General features: G+C 42.4%; 1 long non-coding RNA gene across 1 annotated transcript; it reads right to left on the reverse strand.

Annotated features, from left to right (window-relative positions):
* Positions 1-3,517: 3,517 nt before the first annotated feature.
* LOC120041736 lies at positions 3,518-4,007 on the reverse strand. Its single transcript, XR_005475936.1, has 3 exons — positions 3,907-4,007; positions 3,670-3,771; positions 3,518-3,558 (listed from the first exon to the last, which is right to left on the reverse strand). It is a non-coding gene; the product is annotated as an uncharacterized LOC120041736 (long non-coding RNA).
* Between the last annotated feature and the right edge of the window lie 17,557 nt (positions 4,008-21,564).

Raw genomic sequence — 21,564 nt, forward strand, 5'->3', positions numbered from 1 at the left:
GGAAGTGCGCTGTAACCAAAAAATAAGTGTTATTAATAATTTCATTTATTCAATAGTAGTACTTTATTTACTGACTAAATAAAGTACATTTTTGTAATATATAATATAACAAAATTGTATTTAGTTTAGTGTATTTTAGCTGCTTCGTACCGATCACATAATCACGTCTCATTTTCTCTTGCTGGCTTCTCCACTTGTCATAGCAGTATCTCTCATATGTTCCTGCAATCAGTCGTCTGTCCTTCTTCTTGATTGATTGTCCATCAATTGTGACAGGGAAGCGTTCATAGAAGAGTTTCAAGGTCTGTGCCTCATCCAACTTTTTGCTGCTGGACAATGCTCCTTTTCTCCTTGTGCTTGCACAGGAGGGGCCTGCGGTCTCACTACTTGAAAAAGGGAACATAACAACACATTTGTATCTATATGTAGCAGCATTTACAAGACAATGTAAAGTGTAATTTATATAATTAGTGTAAATACTTACTCAGATTCAATGGACATGGCAACTTTGGAGATCAGCTTCATTTCCATGCAGGCATTGACTGTTGTCTTCAAGCGGTAATGCTTTTTAGCTGTAGCAGTTGTATGGGCCAAGTAGTCAGCAACAAGGGACATCTCTTGGTCTGTGAAGCTGGCTTTGGTATTTGTCTCAAAAACTTTTCTTGCTACCTGGCTCGTGATGTTGGGCAAGTTGTATCTGATGAAAGAACGAGAAAAACAGTTTGGTTTCAGAAAACTGTACTGTCAAAAAAAAAGTATTGTGGAATGATTAAACAGTGTTCTACTTAACAGTGGTGTACTTACTTGGCATGAAACCTTTGTAGGTCATTGGATGGGTTGTAGATGGGTTTCCCGGTTGTGGAAATGAAGAATCTCTCATCTTCTTGCATGTCGTCAGAGTTTTTAAGAAAAGCTGGTCGAACATGTCGGTAGTACACATCCAACCACTGAAAATATAGACAACATTAATACATGTTTAAAACCTCTTGGAAATAGAGGGCACCCTTTTCACTTCTGGATAAAATCGTGCCCAATTTAAACGGCCTCGTACTCTGTCGTAGATCATATGATATGCATATTATTATTACTATTGGATAGAAAACACTCTGAAGTCTCTAAAACTGTTTGAATTATATCTGTGAGTAAAACAGAACTCATTTGGCAGGCAAACTTCCAAACAGGAAGTGAAAGTTCTGAAATGGGTCTCTGTGAAAGGCATTGCCTATTCAATTGTCTTGTATTTATGGATCTGTATGCACTTCATACGCCTTCCACTAGATGTCAACAGGCAGTAGAACGTGGAATGAAGTCTCTAGCCTTTTCTGGGACCGGATGGGACTCGTTGGAGTGAGAGGTCAGCCATATTAGTAGTACTTGGCTACGCACTTCGGTTTGTCGTTTTCTGCAATGCGTTAGGTAGACACGAAGAAATGCTCCGTCTGGGACGTTATTGGATTGATTTCTGAAAAACATCCTAAAGATGGATTCTCAACTGAGTTTGACCAGTTTATTCGACTATTATTATGACTTTTTGAATTTTTCGTTCATGCGTAAAATCTTCATGGACACGTGAGCTCCACTATGCTAGCCAAAGTTGCTAATTCGACAGAAGAAATGGACATTCTAAAACAAAACAACGATTTATTGTGGAACTAGGATTCCTGGCACTGCATTCTGAGGAAAGATCATCAAGGTAAGGGAATATATATGATGTAATTTCGTATTTTTGTGGACTCTTTGGACTCCAACGTGGCGGAGAATGGCTGAGCGCTGTCTCAGATTATTGCATGCTGTGCTTTGTACTAAAGTTTTTTTTTTTTTTTTTTTTTTTTTTATCTAACACAGCGGTTGCATTAAGAACCAGTGTATCTTTAAACATATATGCAACTTGTATTTTTCAGCAAAGTTTATGATGAGTTTTTCTGTTAGATTACGTGGCTGTCTAAAATTTCTCTGGACATTTTGGTGCCATTTGTGACCATGGCTGCAATGTAAAACCCAGATTTGTAGCTATAAATATGCACATTTTCGAACAAAACATAAATGTATTGTATAACATGATGTCATAAGACTGTCATCTGATGAAGTTGTTCAAAGGTTAGTGATTCATTTTATCTCTATTTGTGGGTTTTGTGAAAGCTATCTTTGCGGTGAAAAACTGCCGTTGTGTTTTGGGCTATTGTGGTGAGCTAACATAAATATATGTTGTGTTTTCGCTGTAAAACATTTTAAAAATCGGACATGTTGGCTGGATTCGCAAGATGTTTATCTTTCATTTGCTGTATTGGACTTGTGATTTCATGAAAATATATTATATGATATTCCCTGTGGCGCTAGGCTAGGCTATGCTAGTCAGCTTTTCTGATGAGGAGGATCCCGGATCCGGGAGGGGGGAGTCGGTAGAGGTGTTTAACAGGTTTGTATTAAATCACATTCACAATAACAGATTGTAGTAAATATACTTACTGCATGTTCCTCCTCATCTAACAAAATGGTTGCAACTTGCTGCGTTGCTGTTTCGTGCTTCTTAACACCGACGACAGTCCAATTCTCACCATCTGGCAACTTGCACGCGCTCCTCGAGAGCCATTCGCTCAGCTGCAATTGGAACAGTGACATGTTAATAAAACACATGCCAAAGAAGCAAATACAATTCAACATTATAGCAAATTTATGACATTAGTTAACTTACGGTCAAATGTTTGATCACTCCAGCCCTTTGGAGATGTTTGAGCATGAGCAGAGACTCAAGGTAGTACAGAACATGCAGTTGTTCAGTTTCCAGCAAGGATTCTTCATTCATGGCCTTCCCAATGATACACAGAAATTCGTTCTTCGCCACCCTCAAAATTTCCCAACATTCTTTTGGTGTCTTCGCAACTGACACCATCTGTGTGTATCTGCAGAAAAACAATAATACATACATTATTTTAATTAAGAACGTTGATAATACACACTTATTCAAAAAAAAAAACATTTCTGTGAGGATCAATTTGAAATATATACCTTTTCCCAGTAGTTTCCTGAGACACCTGCTTGCTCATGGACTTCTGCAGTTCATTCAAGCATAGGAGGAAATGCTTGCATTGCTCAAACACGGCTCTGTCTGTCTGAATAAGGCGTGTCATGTTGTAGCGAATAAATCTCTTCAAATTCTTCATGTAGTTGGCAATGGTTTGCTTCTTCTGTCCAATGTCTGCAAGCTTGGTAAAAAATGATCTGCTTTTTTCCAAGTTATTAACAAAATCCAGCGATGGTTTGTTTGAGTCCATGTAAAACAAAAACCTTGACACATTTGCAACCTGTACATGAAAATAATATTAATTACATAGTTAGTAACTACTTTAAAATCTATTAATTCTCATTAAAATATGTAAACAGTTAAATTAAAGTCAAATCTCTGTATATACCTCCTGTTTGAAATTGGGAATGTTGTTGTCGTCGCGGAGATATTTCCCAAATCCAGCCAGCAGATCACAATCCAGAGGGTGCTTTTGGTATAAACCACTGCTTTGCATCCCCTTTCTCAGTTTGGTGTCCCATACCTGGTTCAATGGTCTGGAAAATATTTGGTATGCAGATTAGAATAAATAAAATACATCCATGTTTGCTTATATACTTCTACGTAGTACTTGTTAATGAAAATGATTTCTATTTGTATTTACTTACGGTTGGTACAGCGCCGACTGGTCATCTTCCATGTTGACGTCTGATTCTTCATCTATATTTTCATCTGTAGTTGGTGCCAACACTTGAGCCACTTCCACTTGGCTGAAATATCATACAGATTAACAAAAACATTTATATTATTTTACAATCAAACATAATTGGACAACAGTTCAAATGAGTTCCAATAGCATGTAACTTGCACATATATTATTTTATCAGTGCAAAATAGTAGCTTACCCAGTTATTTGTTTGGCTTCTGGCTTGTTCGTAACAAAATGACCCATTTGTTCACGATTCTTAATCAGAGGTTGGAGTGCGTCCTGTTGTGTCACAATACAGCTGAGTATTCTGTAGTCAATAATCCTGCCGTGCCAAAGATGCTCTATCATGGAATCGCGGGAATTACGAACTTCCTGATCAATCTTTTGTTTTGATTCTGTCCTCATGCACACTCTGCTGAGATGTATAGATATGTTTTCCTGGTTCTTCATGCAAAATCTGCACACAATAGGGATCCTTCTTTGTTTTCTGTAAGACAGTGAATGCACAATAAGTACATGTAATGAAGGTATTACTTAAAACCTCTCTGGGATATGTGGGACGGTAAAAAAGCTCAAATGTTTACAAAAATGGTCTCAAATTAGAGACCTAGTCACACTGGAAGAGGGCATGTGTGATACATCACTGTGACTGTCCAATTTATGGATCTATGCACCCTCAAAACTGGCTTGTTTTGGCTGTACGTTCAGCCTCAAACCAAGGTTGTTTTTACTGTATGTTCAAATCTATTTGTCTAAATTGTCTGGGGGTGTTAAAAATCGAAAAAAGCTCAAAACTTTCCCAAAGTGGTCTCAAATAATAGGTCTAGTCACACTGGAACAGAGCATGTGTGAGCTATGACTGTGACCTTCCTATGTTGAGATATATGCAGCCTCAAAACAGGCTTGTTTTTGCTTAATGGTCAAACCATATTTTTTTCTCTAAATTGTCTGGGGGTCTTCAAAAATCAATAAAAAGTACTGTACTGGTGTCTTCTTGCAGGTTTGGATGTCCGTGGCTCTGGTTCCTCCGAGTCTGGTCTTTCTCCTGCCAAAGACAGTGTGTTTTTTTAAAATAGAGACCCGAATGAAACCTCCACATGATAAAACGGCCTTGCTACGAGGGTAAATCCTAATCAGATCCCTCAATAACCTAAGGCCAGTTTTAACAATCTTGGTGTGATTTTAAATCAAATGTTGTGGAGTTTACTGGTAATTACTGATGTTTACATTACTTATTTATTCATTCTGTTTTACAAGTCAGAACACAAAAAACGAAACAGTTCTAGGTTCTAAATATATAACTTTCAAAGTTTTATGATACAGAATGCGACCTACAGTCGCGGCCAAAAGTTTTGAGAATGACACAAATATTAATTTCCACAAAGTTTGCTGCTTCAGTGTCTTTAGATATTTTTGTCAGATGTTACTATGGAATGCTGAAGTATAATTACAAGCATTTCATAAGTGTCAAAGGCTTTTATTGACAATGACATGAAGTTGATGCAAAGAGTCAATATTTGCAGTGTTGACCCTTCTTTTTCAAGACCTCTGCAATCCGCCCTGGCATGCTGTCAATTAACTTATGGGCCACATCCTGACTGAGGGCAGCCCATTCTTGCATAATCAATGCTTGGAGTTTGTCAGAACTTGTGGGTTTTTGTTTGTCCACCCACCTCTTGAGGATTGACCACAAGTTCTCAATGGGATTACGGTCTGGGGAGTTTCCTGGCCATGGACCCAAAATATTGATGTTTTGTTCCCCGAGCCACTTAGTTCCCCGAGCCACTTAGTTATCAATTTTTCCTTACGGCAAGGTGCTCCTTCATGCTGGAAAAGGCATCGTTCGTCACCGAACTGTTCCTGGATGGTTGGGAGAAGTTGCTCTCGGAGGATGTGTTGGTACCATTCTTTATTCATGGCTGTGTTCTTAGGCAACATTGTGAGTGAGCCCACACCCTTGGCTAAGAAGCAACCCCACACATGAATGGTCTCAGGATGCTTTACTGTTGGCATGACACAGGACTGATGGTAGCGCTCACCTTGTCTTCTCCGGACAAGCTTTTTTCCGGATGCCCCAAACATTCGGGAAAGGGGATTCATCAGAGAAAATGACGTTACCCCAGTCCTCGGCAATCCCTGAATGACTTTAGCTTCCCTCCAGGCCTGAGGGCACACACTTTCTAGTAGGCTTAAATTAAAGACAAGGCAAATAGGAGTGGCAATATCGGCCGCTATTATCCTCAATTTTCCATCCACGTTGTCAGACACCAGTGACATGTCATTGTTGATTTTTTTTGCCCAAAATTTCATTGAAGATGCTCCAAAGATTTTTACTATCATTCTTCATGTCATTTATCTGTTTCATAGTGTAGTTTCTTGATGATTTCACATGATTTCTCAATTTGCAATACGTTTGCCAATCAAACATTTTCAAATGTGTCAAGGGCAGCGTCTGGTTGCTCATCATTACACACCACGGAACAACAAATATTATTTACATCAACAACATAGCAATCACTACAAAACATTGTATGACCTCTTATACACAATATTAGGCCCAGCCTTTGGAACTGTGGTTTTCCTAGACATGGCTACTATATTGTGATCACTACATCTGATGGATCTGGAAACTGCTTTCAAACACATTCCTGCAGCATTAGTAAAGATATGATCAAAACATGTTGATGATTTCATTCCTCTACTGTTTGTAACTACCCTGGTAGGTTGACTGATAACCTGAACAAGGTTGTAGGCACTGGTTACAGTTTGAAGCTTTCTCTTGAGTGGGCAGCCTGATCACAGCTTTCCTCCAGTATTAGTTCATTAATTACCAGTGTCTGGAGTTTAGTTTTCCTGTTCTACAGTCTTGTAAAGATAGGGGGGTTGACTGGGACAGACAATGTAACATCCATAATGTTTTATGGAAGTTTTTGTAAAACAAGCACCTTACATTGGATCATCTTCTAACTTTCTAAAGCTAACTTTCATCAAGGTTTTATATGGTCTATTGGTTTCTCTCTTTTCATTGGCAGAATCCTTTTTCAGTGTTATGATATTCATAACATCCATATCCACCAGTCTATCTTCCTGTCAACTAACAGAACTCTGCTGGTTGTCCTGGTAACAGATACCAGTCCATCTTCCTGTCAACTAACAGAACTCTGCTGGTTGTCCTGGTAACAGATACCAGTGGGCAGATCTATTGTATTTGTTCAAACTAAACTACAGCACTTACTTTGATGAGCCAAATCTGATCCTTTCTTCTCTCCTCCTCCTCTCACAGTTCCACTCAGCCCCGTTGTTTTCCTGCAGTCCACCAGCAGCACAGACAACCTCTTCATACCCAGCAATACGGCGCTACCGGGAGAGGCACGACACGGGGACTCCGGGAGGGAGGAAGGGCTAGCGTTGTCCTGGTAACCATAAAGAGGGGACACAGACACATATCATTATGGATGCTGAAGCCACTGTTGTCATGAAATGTTTTACAGAAACACACCCCAGACAGAGCAAGCTGTATGCTAGACCAGACCAAGCTGTACCATCTGGTGTTCTGATCTGGAGAGACTCTTCTCTGTCTCGTCAGCATCAGGATGTTGTTGATGCTCCCCAAAGGATCCACGATAGTCACGTCTCTCTCCTGTGTGAACGAGAACAGCAAACAGACGGTAAACTTATGACCATCTATTACAATCAAGAGGCATGAATATGTCTAAAATGGCCACTTTCATCATGATTTTGTCAAAATGTTGTTGGTGTTGCAAATGTATAGGGTCAATTCCACAAAATGGGTGCCTTTAACATCCCTTTGATATTTTAAGTATATTTTAAAAGCCTGTTATATTAGATGAGGTGAACTTTAATGTATACCACATGGAGAATGAGAATTCAATACATCGATGTCCCAAAAACATATGTACCAATGGCAGATTGCCCCTTAAACAATTCCTACAGTACTGAACAACATATTCAAGTGCAGAACTGAAGTAGAATGCCCCGTTAAAACAATACATTATTTCAAGAACTTCATAGTGCCCCTGTTTTTAAGACAGTACTCACTGGTTGTAATCTGATCTTCAGCCTCCTCCTTTTTCACTCCCAAAACGTCTTCCTCCTCTTTTATTGAGATGGCCTCCTCTTCCTCTTTTACTCTAAAAGGTTCTTCCTCTTCTTTCACTACATTCTCTTCTTTCAATGTTATGGCATCTTCCTCCTTTTTGATTCTGAAAGATTCTACCTCCTCCTCTTCCACTTTGACAACCTCTTTCCCATCTTCCTCTTTCACTGTAATATCATCCTCTTCTTCTTTCAATGTGATAGCCTCCTCTTCCTCCTTTTTCATCCTGAAAGCTTCTTCCTCTCCTTTCACCAGAGCTTCTTTCTCCGTCGAGCTTAGTGAACTCATGCTCCGGTCGATTAGCCTAGTGCATTATCAATTTACCACATTTGCTAATTTAACAAGCAAATTACGTTTAAATGAACTAGTAGACAAGTAAAAAGAATTATATTCAAAACACTAAGAGTAAAATACACAAGATTGGTCTAAAGCGCTTCAATGTTTCGGTTTTAGGTTCGCTAGCACACCACCACGTTGGTTAAATCAGAAGCCTTTTGTCGCTGTTGAAGAAGCCTCCTGTCCCGTCCACTAAATTATACGTCACGCAAGCAGCATCACCTGAAAGACTCAAATCGCCACCTGCTGACTGGAGTGGGTAACGCAGATTGGAAAGCCTAAAACCCCAACTCAGCATCTTAACTAACTAACTCATCAATATGTTTTTTAAAAGACAGCTTAACGTCAGATACACCATACAAGGTACATACTATATACTTCAATCATTATAACCATTTTTGTTCACTCTAGAAAACAACATATAGTTAGTTTTACACAGATTCAATAACAATTTAAGGTCAGTAAAGGTTTTCTGTAAAATAATGACAGCATACTGTAGTTCAGATAGAGACTGATCAGCAGGGTGGGCAATATAGTACACAACTGTATCGTCTGCATACAGATGCAGGTAGCAGTTTATTTTGACAAAACAATATTGTTAATGTATACAATATAGTTGTTTATTAGACATTCTAACATATAACACAATGCCGAGGTACTAAAGATTTTATATGCAACATTTGACACACAAAAGTACTCGTTACATTTTGAATGCTAAGCAGGACAGGAATATATTCAAATTCACACACTTATTAAGAGAATATACGTGGTCATTTCCTACTGCCTCTGATCTGGCGGACTCACTAAACACAAATACATCGTTCGAAAACAAGAAAATGGTACCGTCTGCTTTGCTTAATAGAAGGAATTTGAAGTAATTTATACTTTAACTTTTAATAATTAAAATTATGAATAAAATTAGTATATTTAGAACCAAATATTTTAGACTTTTACTCAAGTAGTATTTTACTGGGTGATTTTCAATGAACTTTCTTAAGGTATCTATACATTTACTCCTGAAGTATAACATGTGGATACTTTTTCCAGTCAAAAGTTTGGACACACCTACTCATTCAAGGGATTGTCTTTATTTGGGCGGCGCACAATTGGCCCAACGTCGTCTGGGTTTGGCCGGGGTAATTGTAAATATGAATTTCTTCTTAACTAACTTGCCTAGTTAAAGGTTACACACACACACACACACCACACTGACCAAAAAGTTATTTTGTTGGCATTTACATATGTCCCCATTACCAGTAAAACATAATCAAAACCTATTTCTTTCACTTACTTTCGTGGCGTCATTATGTCATCTACTTTATATAGGTATGCACGTCAGCTTTGATTTTGCACATCGGCGGTAAACTATATATCGGGCTGATGCCGATGTTAGCAAATATTGTCCGATTCCGATATGCTCACCAATATATCATCCATCCCTACCAAATATCACTTGATTATCAGAGGAGTGTATTATGACATCATATAGAACTACTCAGACATTCCACATCAGGCTTCATCCATATCATGAAGGTGGATATTGATCCAACCATTTCAAAAGTAATGACCGGGCTGATGGAAACAGGATATGCTTGTACACTTTTATAAATGCCGACAGACGATTTGTTTGTTTGTTGTAAATCGTGGGATCGTTCTGTGTCAGAAAACATTTATGAGCGAGAAATGGGGGAAGAAACTCCTTTATGCGCAAATATTTATATAATAACCATCACATCTTAGTTAACTTGAAGTCAAGTGATGATATGTTGTGTGGTCCTCCCACTACGACTTGGGAACCTATGCAGTTTATTAGGCTACAGATGAAATAAGTTATGAACTTCACGAGGTGGTGAAACTACATGTGATGAGCTTGATGCTCCTTTCCAATACATGTTGATGGTCTTATTCTGGTGACATGATGATCGATGATTGGTTGCCATTTGACAAATAAAATAATATCGCTCTCATCCATAATACTCTCATCATGTAGGTAGCCTACCCGCACTGTACATGTGAGCTGCTGGCTACAGTGCACAGGCCAAGAGCACGTTTGCTATATAACTCAACGTTTCTTTTAAACCATCAGTAGAGTTGAAAATGCGATGGAAACCCATTTAACCTGTATTTTTGATTCAGTACATGGGAATTTAACAGCAAAAGTTATTTGTCACACAAAGCCTTTTATCCGCAAAAAGTCTGTTTGATAGAAACATTTCTGGTGGGAAAATGCGTATATTGTTTAATGCAGATTTTAGAATATTCAAATGAAAATCTATGGCAAGTTGCACGGAAACTTAGCTACTAAGGTGGATATTGATCCAACACCTGCTACTTATTCAAACCAGCCCACTGGGCACAGACATCAGTTCAACATGTAATTTCAATTTACATTATTTTGAGTCGTCAAAAAATGATGTTGCCCTCTTTGGGTACAGAGACCATCCCCCTCTCTCTCTCTCTCCTACACCCAGGCTGCTGTTAGGCAGGTCATAAATTCCTGGAGGAGATTCTTCCTCATGGCCAGACAGCATAGAGAGAGAGTGAGTTTTCATAGGGAGAACAAAGGAACTTCTTCCACCTCACAGAACTTGAGAACTGAACAATATTCATGTTCTGGAGAATGTATAAACGGTCGGTGAACATTGCTGAATGTTACTCTGAACTATCCATCCTAACCATGACAGAGAGAGAGAGGGTGGACAAACTCTCCAACAGAAACAAACTTTCCAACAGAGATCACGACGACACATTGAGCGTAAATATATACAGTGGGGCAAAAAAGTATTTAGTCAGCCACCAATTGTGCAAGTTCTCCCACTTAAAAAGATGAGAGAGGCCTGTAATTTTCATCATAGGTACACTTCAACTATGACAGACAAAATGAGATTTTTTTTTCTCCAGAAAATCACATTGTAGGATTTTTAATGAATTTATTTGCAAATTATGGTGGAAAATAAGTATTTGGTCACCTACAAACAAGCAAGATTTCTGGCTCTCACAGACCTGTAACTTCTTCTTTAAGAGGCTCCTCTGTCCTCCACTCGTTACCTGTATTAATGGCACCTGTTTGAACTTGTTATCAGTATAAAAGACACCTGTCCACAACCTCAAACAGTCACACTCCAAACTCCACTATGGCCAAGACCAAAGAGCTTTTCTGGCTGTCAAAGGACACCAGAAACAAAATTGTAGACCTGCAACAGGCTGGGAAGACTGAATCTGCAATAGGTAAGCAGCTTGGTTTGAAGAAATCAACTGTGGGAGCAATTATTAGGAAATGGAAGACATACAAGACCACTGATAATCTCCCTCGATCTGGGGCTCCACGCAAGATCTCACCCCGTGGGGTCAAAATGATCACAAGAACGGTGAGCAAAAATCCCAGAACCACACGGGGGGACCTAGTGAATGACCTGCAGAGAGCTGGGACCAAAGTAACAAAGCCTACCATCAGTAACACACTACGCCACCAGGGAATCAAATCCTGCAGTGCCAGACGTGTCCCCCTGCTTAAGCCAGTACATGTCCAGGCCCGTCTGAAGTTTGCTAGAGAGCATTTGGATGATCCAGAAGAAGATTGGGAAAATGTCATATGGTCAGATGAAACCAAAATAGAACTTTTTGGTAAAAACTCAACTCGTCGTGTTTGGAGGACAAAGAATGCTGAGTTGCATCCAAAGAACACCATACCTACTGTGAAGCATGGGGGTGGAAACATCATGCTTTGGGGCTGTTTTTCTGCAAAGGGACCAGGACGACTGATCCGTGTAAAGGAAAGAATGAATGGGGCCATGTAACGTGAGATTTTGAGTGAAAACCTCCTTCCATCAGCAAGGGCATTGAAGATGAAACGTGGCTGGGTCTTTCAGCATGACAATGATCCCAAACACACCGCCCGGGCAACGAAGGACTGGCTTCGTAAGAAGCATTTCAAGGTCCTGGAGTGGCCTAGCCAGTCTCCAGATCTCAACCCCATAGAAAATCTTTGGAGGGAGTTGAAAGTCCGTGTTGCCCAGCAACAGCCCCAAAACGAGCAGGCCAGAGGTGGATGAACGCAGTGCCCTTGTTTGGGTGTAGGGCCTGATCAGAGCCTGAAGGTACGGAGGTGCCGTTCCCCTCACAGCTCCGTAGGCAAGCACCATGGTCTTGTAGCGGATGCGAGCTTCAACTGGAAGCCAGTGGAGAGAGCGGAGGAGCGGGGTGACGTGAGAGAACTTGGGAAGGTTGAACACCAGACGGGCTGCGGCGTTCTGGATGAGTTGTAGGGGTTTAATGGCACAGGCAGGGAGCCCAGCCAACAGCGAGTTGCAGTAATCCAGACGGGAGATGACAAGTGCCTGGATTAGGACCTGCGCCGCTTCCTGTGTGAGGCAGGGTCGTACTCTGCGAATGTTGTAGAGCATGAACCTACAGGAACGGGCCACCGCCTTGATGTTAGTTGAGAACGACAGGGTGTTGTCCAGGATCACGCCAAGGTTCTTAGCGCTCTGGGAGGAGGACACAATGGAGTTGTCAACCGTGATGGCGAGATCATGGAACGGGCAGTCCTTCCCCGGGAGGAAGAGCAGCTCCGTCTTGCCGAGGTTCAGCTTGAGGTGGTGATCCGTCATCCACACTGATATGTCTGCCAGACATGCAGAGATGCGATTCGCCACCTGGTTATCAGAAGGGGGAAAGGAGAAGATTAATTGTGTGTCGTCTGCATAGCAATGATAGGAGAGACCATGTGAGGATATGACAGAGCCAAGTGACTTGGTGTATAGCGAGAATAGGAGAGGGCCTAGAACAGAGCCCTGGGGGACACCAGTGGTGAGAGCACGTGGTGCGGAGACAGATTCTCGTCACGCCACCTGGTAGGAGCGACCTGTCAGGTAGGACGCAATCCAAGCGTGGGCCGCGCCGGAGATGCCCAACTCGGAGAGGGTGGAGAGGAGGATCTGATGGTTCACAGTATCAAAAGCAGCCGATAGGTCTAGAAGGATGAGAGCACAGGAGAGAGAGTTAGCTTTAGCAGTGCGGAGCGCCTCCGTGACACAGAGAAGAGCAGTCTCAGTTGAATGACTAGTCTTGAAACCTGACTGATTTGGATCAAGAAGGTCATTCTGAGAGAGATGGCAGGAGAGCTGGCCAAGGACGGCACGTTCAAGAGTTTTGGAGAGAAAAGAAAGAAGGGATACCGGTCTGTAGTTGTTGACATCGGAGGGATCGAGTGTAGGTTTTTTCAGAAGGGGTGCAACTCTCGCTCTCTTGAAGACGGAAGGGACGTAGCCAGCGGTCAAGGATGAGTTGATGAGCGAGGTGAGGTAAGGGAGAAGGTCTCCGGAAATGGTCTGGAGAAGAGAGGAGGGGATAGGGTCAAGCGGGCAGGTTGTTGGGCGGCCGGCCGTCACAAGACGCGAGATTTCATCTGGAGAGAGAGGGGAGAAAGAGGTCAAAGCACAGGGTAGGGCAGTGTGAGCAGAACCAGCGGTGTCGTTTGACTTAGCAAACGAGGATCGGATGTCGTCGACCTTCTTTTCAAAATGGTTGACGAAGTCATCCGCAGAGAGGGAGGAGGGGGGGAGGGGGAGGAGGATTCAGGAGGGAGGAGAAGGTGGCAAAGAGCTTCCTAGGGTTAGAGGCAGATGCTTGGAATTTAGAGTGGTAGAAAGTGGCTTTAGCAGCAGAGACAGAAGAGGAAAATGTAGAGAGGAGGGAGTGAAAGGATGCCAGGTCCGCAGGGAGGCGAGTTCTCCTCCATTTCCGCTCGGCTGCCCGGAGCCGTGTTCTGTGAGCTCGCAATGAGTCGTCGAGCCACGGAGCAGGAGGGGAGGACCGAGCCGGCCTGGAGGATAGGGGACATAGAGAGTCAAAGGATGCAGAAAGGGAGGAGAGGAGGGTTGAGGAGGCAGAATCAGGAGATAGGTTGGAGAAGTTTGAGCAGAGGGAAGAGATGATAGGATGGAAGAGGAGAGAGTTGCGGGGGAGAGAGAGCGAAGGTTGGGACGGCGCGATACCATCCGAGTAGGGGCAGAGTGGGAAGTGTTGGATGAGAGCGAGAGGGAAAAGGATACAAGGTAGTGGTCGGAGACTTGGAGGGGAGTTGCAATGAGATTAGTGGAAGAACAGCATCTAGTAAAGATGAGGTCAAGCGTATTGCCTGCCTTGTGAGTAGGGGGGGAAGGTGAGAGGGTGAGGTCAAAAGAGGAGAGGAGTGGAAAGAAGGAGGCAGAGAGGAATGAGTCAAAGGTAGACGTGGGGAGGTTAAAGTCACCCAGAACTGTGAGAGGTGAGCCATCCTCAGGAAAGGAACTTATCAAGGCGTCAAGCTCATTGATGAACTCTCCAAGGGAACCTGGAGGGCGATAAATGATAAGGATGTTAAGCTTGAAAGGGCTGGTAACTGTGACAGCATGGAATTCAAAGGAGGCGATAGACAGATGGGTCAGGGGAGAAAGAGAGAATGTCCACTTGGGAGAGATGAGGATCCCAGTGCCACCACCCCGCTGACCAGAAGCTCTCGGGGTGTGCGAGAACACGTGGGCAGACGAGGAGAGAGCAGTAGGAGTAGCAGTGTTATCTGTGGTAATCCATGTTTCCGTCAGTGCCAGGAAGTCGAGGGACTGGAGGGAAGCATAGGCTGGGATGAACTCTGCCTTGTTGGCCGCAGATCGGCAGTTCCAGAGGCTACCGGAGACCTGGAACTCCACGTGGGTCGTGCGCGCTGGGACCACCAGGTTAGAGTGGCAGCGGCCACGCGGTGTGAAGTGTTTGTATGGTCTGTGCAGAGAGGAGAGAACAGGGATAGATAGACACATAGTTGACAGGCTACAGAAGAGGCTACGCTAATGCAAAGGAGATTGGAATTAGTTTGGAATTAGACTAACGAATTAGACTAACGTGAGGTAAAGAACAATTCATTAATTAGAAGACTAATTGATTAGATATTAAAATATCTGAAAGTTATATTAGGAAAATTATAACTATGTAATCTGAATATTTTCCTTGGTGCCCCAACTTCCTAGTTAATTACAGTTACATTATTAAGTTAGTTTAATCACATAATGATAATTACAGAGATTTTTTTTTTTAAGTATTCAGTTTAATGATGCCAAAGACACAACAATGTTGATGGCATTTTGCAAATCCAAATCAGTTTTCTACATTGATCTAACATCATAAGTATTCGCTCATACTCTGTAAAACTCTATCTAGTGGGAGCAATGGAAAGGCTTCTCCCGTGTGACTTTCGCTCATGCGATTTCATGTTTCCTAACTGGTTAAAACTCTTTCCACACTGGGCGCAATGGTATGGCTTCTCACCTGTGTGTACCCTCTTGTGTCTTTTCAGGGATCCTAATAAGGCAAACATACTTCCACACTGGGAGCAGTGGTAAGGCTTCTCCCCTGTGTGTATTCGCTCATGAGTTTTCAGCTTTCCTACTCCGTAAAACTCTTTTCACAGTGCGAGCAATAGAAAGGCTTCTCCCCTGTGTGTATTCGCTCGTGGAATTTCCTGTTTCCTAACTGGTTAAAACTCTTTCCACAATGGGAGCAGGGGTAAGGCTTCTCCCCTGTATGTATACGCAAATGAGATTTTAGTTTTCCTAACTGGTTAAAACGCTTTCCACACTGGGAGCAGTGGAAGGGCTTCTCCCCTGTGTGTAGTCGCTCATGAGCTTTCAGCTTTCCTAACTCCGTAAAACTCTTTTCACAGTGGAAACAATGGTGTGGCTTCTCTCCTGTGTGTATCCTCCCATGTCTTTTCATGTTTCCTAACTGGTTAAAACTCTTTCCACACTGGGAGCAGTGGTAAGGCTTCTCCCCTGTGTGTATTCGCTCATGATCTTTCAGCCTTCCTAACTGGCTAAACCGCTTTCCACACTGGGAACAATGGTAAGGCTTCTCCCCTGTGTGTATTCGCTCATGAGCTTTCAGGCTTCTTAACTGACTATAACTCTTTCCACACTGGGCGCAATGGTATGGCATCTCTCCTGTGTGTGTCCTCTCATGTCTTTTCAGGCTTCCTAACTTGATAAAACTCTTTCCAATCTGGGAGCAGAGGTGTCGTCTTGCTGGTTTGGAAGTCTCTGGTTCCGCAGAGTTTGGTTTTTCTCCTGCCAAAGACAGTGTTTATTTAAAGAGAGACATGAATGAAACCTCAACATGATAAAACCATCTTGCTATGAGGTTTAATCCAAATCAGATCCCTCAATAACCTGAGGTAAATTTTCAAACATTTCATAATTCAAAACAAATGATGTTGTAGAGCTTCCTCGTAATTACTGATATGTTTACATTACTTATTTAATTAATTCAGTTTTATAAGTCAGAACAAAAAACTAAACAGTTCTAGAACACTGAAGACACAGACGTCACTGGATTCCAATTGAGCAGGTGGTTCTAAATATATAACTTTCATAGCTGTACGATACAGAATGTGACTTTTTCCATACGCACTAAAGCATATTACTCTCAAATTTTGTGCACAAATTTGTTTGCACTCTTGGCATTCTCTCAACCAGCTTCATGGGGTAGTCACCTGGAATGCATTTCAATTAACAGGTGTGCCTTGTTAAAAGTTAATTTGTGGAATTTATTTCCTTCTTAATGCGTTTGAGCCAATCAGTTGTGTTGTGAAAAGGTAGATAGCCCTATTTGGTAAAAGACCAAGTCCATATTATCACAAGAACAGCTCAAATAAGCAAAGAGAAACGACAGTCCATCATTTCTTTAAGACATGAAGGTCAGTCAATCTGGAAAATTTCAAGAACTTTGTACATTTCTTCAAGTACAGACGGAAAAAAACATCAACCTCTATGATGAAACTGGCTCTCATGAGGACCGCCACAGGAAAGGAAGACCCAGAGTTACCCCTGCTGCAGATAACAATTTCATTATTTTCCAGCCTCAGACATTCCAGCCCAAATAAATGCTTCACAGATTTCAAGTAACAGACATCTCAACATCAACTATTCAGAGGAGACTGCGTGAATCAGGCCTTCATGGTCGAATTGCTGCAAAGAAACCTGCAAAGAAACCACAACTAATGGACACCAATAGGAAGAAGAGACTTGCTTGGGCCAAGAAACATAAGCAACGGACATTCGATTGGTGTTAATCTGTCCTTTGGTCTGATGAGTCCAAATTTGAGATTTTCGGTTCCAACCGCCGTGCCTTTGTGAGACGCAGAGTAGGTGAATGGATGATCTCTGCATGTGTGGTTCTGACCTTGAAACATGGAGAAGGAGGTGTGATGGTGCTTTGCTGGTGGTGACACTGTCTGTGATTTATTTCGAAATTCAAGGAACACATAACTAGAATGGTTACCTCCAGGCTGTGTAAAGGCTATTTGACCAAGAAATAGACTGATGGAGTGCTGCATCAGATGACCTGGCCTCCACAATCACCCGACCTCAACCCAATTGAGATGGTTTGGGATGAGTTGGACCGCAGAGTGAAGGAAAAGAAGCCAACAAGTGCTCCGCATATGTGGGATCTCCTTCAAGACTGTTGGAAAAAGCATTCCAGGTGAAGCTGGTTGAGAGAATACCAAGAGTCTGCAAAGCTGTATTTGTATTAGTCGGGGACAGCCCTACTGGTAACATATACCAGTGAGCAGATCTATTTTATTTGTTCAAACTAAACTACAGCACTTACTTTGATGAGTCAAATCTGATCCTTTCTTCTCTTCTCCTCCTCTCACAGTTCGACTCAGCCCCGTTGTTTTCCTGCAGTCCACCAGCAGCACAGACAACCTCTTTATACCCAGCAGTAAGGTGCTACCGGGAGAGGCACGACACGGGGACTCCGGGAGGGAGGAAGGGCTAGCGTTGTCCTGGTAACCATAAAGAGGGGACACAGACACATATCATTATGGATGCTGATGTCACTGTTGTCACAAAGTGCTTTACAGAAACCCAGCCCAGACCTAGATAGAGCAAGCTGTATGCTAGACCAGACCAAGCTGTACCATGTGGTGTTCTGATCGGGAGAGACTCTTCTCTGCCTCGTCAGCATCAGGATGTTGTTGAGGCTCCCCAGAGGATCCACGATAGTCATGTCTCTCTCCTGTGTGAACGAGAACATCAAACAGATGGTAAACTTATGACCGTCTATTAAAATCACAGAGTCTTACAAGAGGCATTAATATGTCCAAAAAGGCCTAAATTGGCCACAATTGATCATGATTTCCTAAAATATTGTTTATGATGCAAATGCAAAAGGGTCCTTCCACGAAATAAGTAGAAACGACGCACCAATATTGAATTTTAAAAGCCTGTTACACTAAATTAAAACACTTTAATATAGACCGCATGGAGAATTCAATAAATCACATTTAAGTCACAAAAATATATGTACTAATGGCAGATTGCCCCTTAAACAATTCCTACAGTACTGAACATATTCAAGTGTAGAACTGAAGTAGAATGTCCCTTTAAAACCACACATTAGTTCAAGAACTGCGTAGTTTGTGCCCCTGTGTTTTAGACAGTACTCACTGGTGGTAATCAGATCTTCAGTCTCCTCCTCTTTTATTGAGATAGCCTCCTCTTCCTCTTTTACTCCAAAATGTTCTTCCTCTTCTTTCACTACATTCTCTTCTTTCAATGTTATGGCATCTTCCTCCTTTTTGATTCTGAAAGATTCTACCTCCTCCTCTTCCACTCTGACAACCTCGTTCCCATCTTCCTCTTTCACTGTAATATCATCCTCTTCTTCTTTCAATGAGATAGCCTCCTCTTCCTCCTTTTTCATACTGAAAGCTTCTTCCTCTCCTTTCACCAGAGCTTCTTTCTCCGTCGAGCTTAGTGAGCTCATGCTCCGGTCGATTAGTGCAATATCAATTTACCACATTAGCTAATTTAACAAGCAAATTACGTTTAAATGAACGAGTAGATAGGTAAACATAATTATGTTCAAAACACGATGAGTAATATACACAAGATTGGTCTAAAGAGCTTCAATGTTTCGGTTTTATGTTTGCTAGCAAACCACCGCGTAGGTTGAATCAGTAGCCTTTTGTCGCTGTTGATGAAGCCTCCAGTTCCGTCCACTAGATTATACGTCACGCAAGAAGCATCACCTGAAAGACTCACATCGCCGCCTGCTGACGGGAGTGGGTAACGTAGATTGGAAAAATATTAATTATTTATTTATTAATTACAATGTTTATTCTGGCAAGCAATGTCATAAGAAGTCATTTAAAAACAACCAGATGTTATGTGTTCTCTTCCTTCTTACAGCCAATACTTCCCTCCAGGGCTGACCTGCCCATTAGGCAGGATTAGGTGACAGATTGAAGAGGGTGGCATATTCCGAGCTAAATTGACCAAGGCTCATCGCTAACAACAAATATTAACACCTCACATAATGCTGCCCAAATACAATGAAAACTTCTCTCACCCAGTGGCATATGGACTATTTAGGTGAGTGTTGGTGTTGCCACATGAAGCAGTGCCAACATGGCAACATGGCAACAGTGCCAACAGGCAACATGGACAGATAGGACTCTACCTGTGTAGAGCACATGCCCCTCTGCCCTTCAATCAATCAATCAATCAATCAAATGTATTTATAAAACCCTTCTTACATCAGTTGAGTAAATGAGTAAATGTCAGTTGGCTTTTCATAGTCGATCATTCAGAGTATCTCAACCGCTTCTGCTGTCTCTAGAGAGTTGAAAATAGCAGGTCTGGGACAGGTAGCACGTCCGGTGAACAGGTCAGGGTTCCATAGCCGCAAGCAGAACAGTTGAAACTGGAGCAGCAGCACGACCAGGTGGACTGGGGACAGCAAGGAGTCATCAGGCCAGGTAGTCCTGAGGCATGATCCTAGGGCTCAGGTCCTCTGAGAGAGAGAAAAAGAGAGAGAGAATTAGAGAGAGCATACTTAAATTCACACAGGACACCGGATAAGACAGGAGAAATACTCCAGATTTAACAGACTGACCCCAGCCCCCCGACACATAAACTATTGCAGCATAAATACTGAAGGCTGAGACAGTAGGGGTCAGGAGACACTGTGGCCCCGTCTGACGATACACCCAGACAGGGCCAAACAGGCAGGATATAACTTTGCCAAAGCACAGCCCCCACACCACTTGAGGGATATCTTCAACCACCTACTTACTATCGTGAAACAAGGCAGAGTATAGCCCACGAAGATCTCCCCCACGGCACAACCCAAGGGGGGGCGCCAACCCGGACAGGAAGAACACGTCAGTGACTCAACCCACTCAAGAGGCGCACCCCTTCTAGGGACGGCATGGAAGAGCACCAGTGAGCCAGTGACTCAGCCCCTGTCATAGGGTTTGAGGCAGAGAATCCCAGTGGAGAGAAGGGAACCGGCCAGGCAGAGACAGCAAGGGCGGTTCGTTGCTCCAGGGCCTTTCCGTTCATCTTCACACTCCTGGGCCAGACTACACTCAATAATAGGACATATTGAAGAGATGAGTCTTCAATAAAGACTTAAAGGTTGAGACCGAGTCTGCGTCTCTCACATGGATAGGCAGACCATTCCATAAAAATGGAGCTCTATAGGAGAAAGCCCTGCCTCCAGCTATTTGCTTAGAAATTCTAGAGACAGTAAGGAGGCCTGCGTCTTGTGACCGTAGCGTATGTTTAGTTATGTACGGCAGGACTAAATCGGAAAGATAGGTAGGAGCAAGCCCATGTAATGCTTTGTAGGTTAGCAGTAAAACCTTGAAATCAGCTATAGCCTTAACAAGAAGCCAGTGTAGAGAGGCTAGCACTGGAGTAATATGATCACATTTTTGGGTTCTAGTCAAGATTCTATCAGCCGTGTATAGCAATAACTGAAGTTTATTTAGTGCTTTATCCGGGTAGCCGAGAAAGTAGAGAATTGCAGTAGTCTAACCTAGAAGTGACAAAAGCACGGATACATTTTTCTGCATAATTCTTTGACAGAAAGCAGCATTTAAGGTCTAGGCGCACGAGGACAGATGCAGAGCCTCGGACTGACGCCATTAAAAGGTCATTTGCCACCTTCACAAGTACAGTCCCCAGTGATGGGGTCTAAAACCAGACTGAAGCGTTCCATATACATTGTTTGTCTTCAGGAAGGCAGTGAGTTGCTGAGCAACAGCTTTTAAAAAATAATTCGATATAGGCTGATCGTTTTTATATTTTCTGGGTCAAGGTTTATTTTTTCAGGAGATGCTTTATCACTGCCACTTTAGTGAGTTTGGTACACATCCGGTGGATAGGGAGCCGTTTATTATGTTACACATAGGAGGGCCGAGCACAGGAAGCAGCTCTTTCAGTGGTTTAGTTGGAATAGTGTCCAGTATGCAGCTTGAAGGTTTAGAGGCCATGATTATTTTCATCAATGTGTCAAGAAGAGATAAAGTATTAAAAAAACTTGAGTGTCTCCCTTGATCCTAGGTCCTGGCAGTGTTGT

The sequence above is a fragment of the Salvelinus namaycush genome, unplaced genomic scaffold (assembly GCF_016432855.1).
Source record: "Salvelinus namaycush isolate Seneca unplaced genomic scaffold, SaNama_1.0 Scaffold52, whole genome shotgun sequence".
Lineage (NCBI taxonomy): Eukaryota > Metazoa > Chordata > Actinopteri > Salmoniformes > Salmonidae > Salvelinus > Salvelinus namaycush.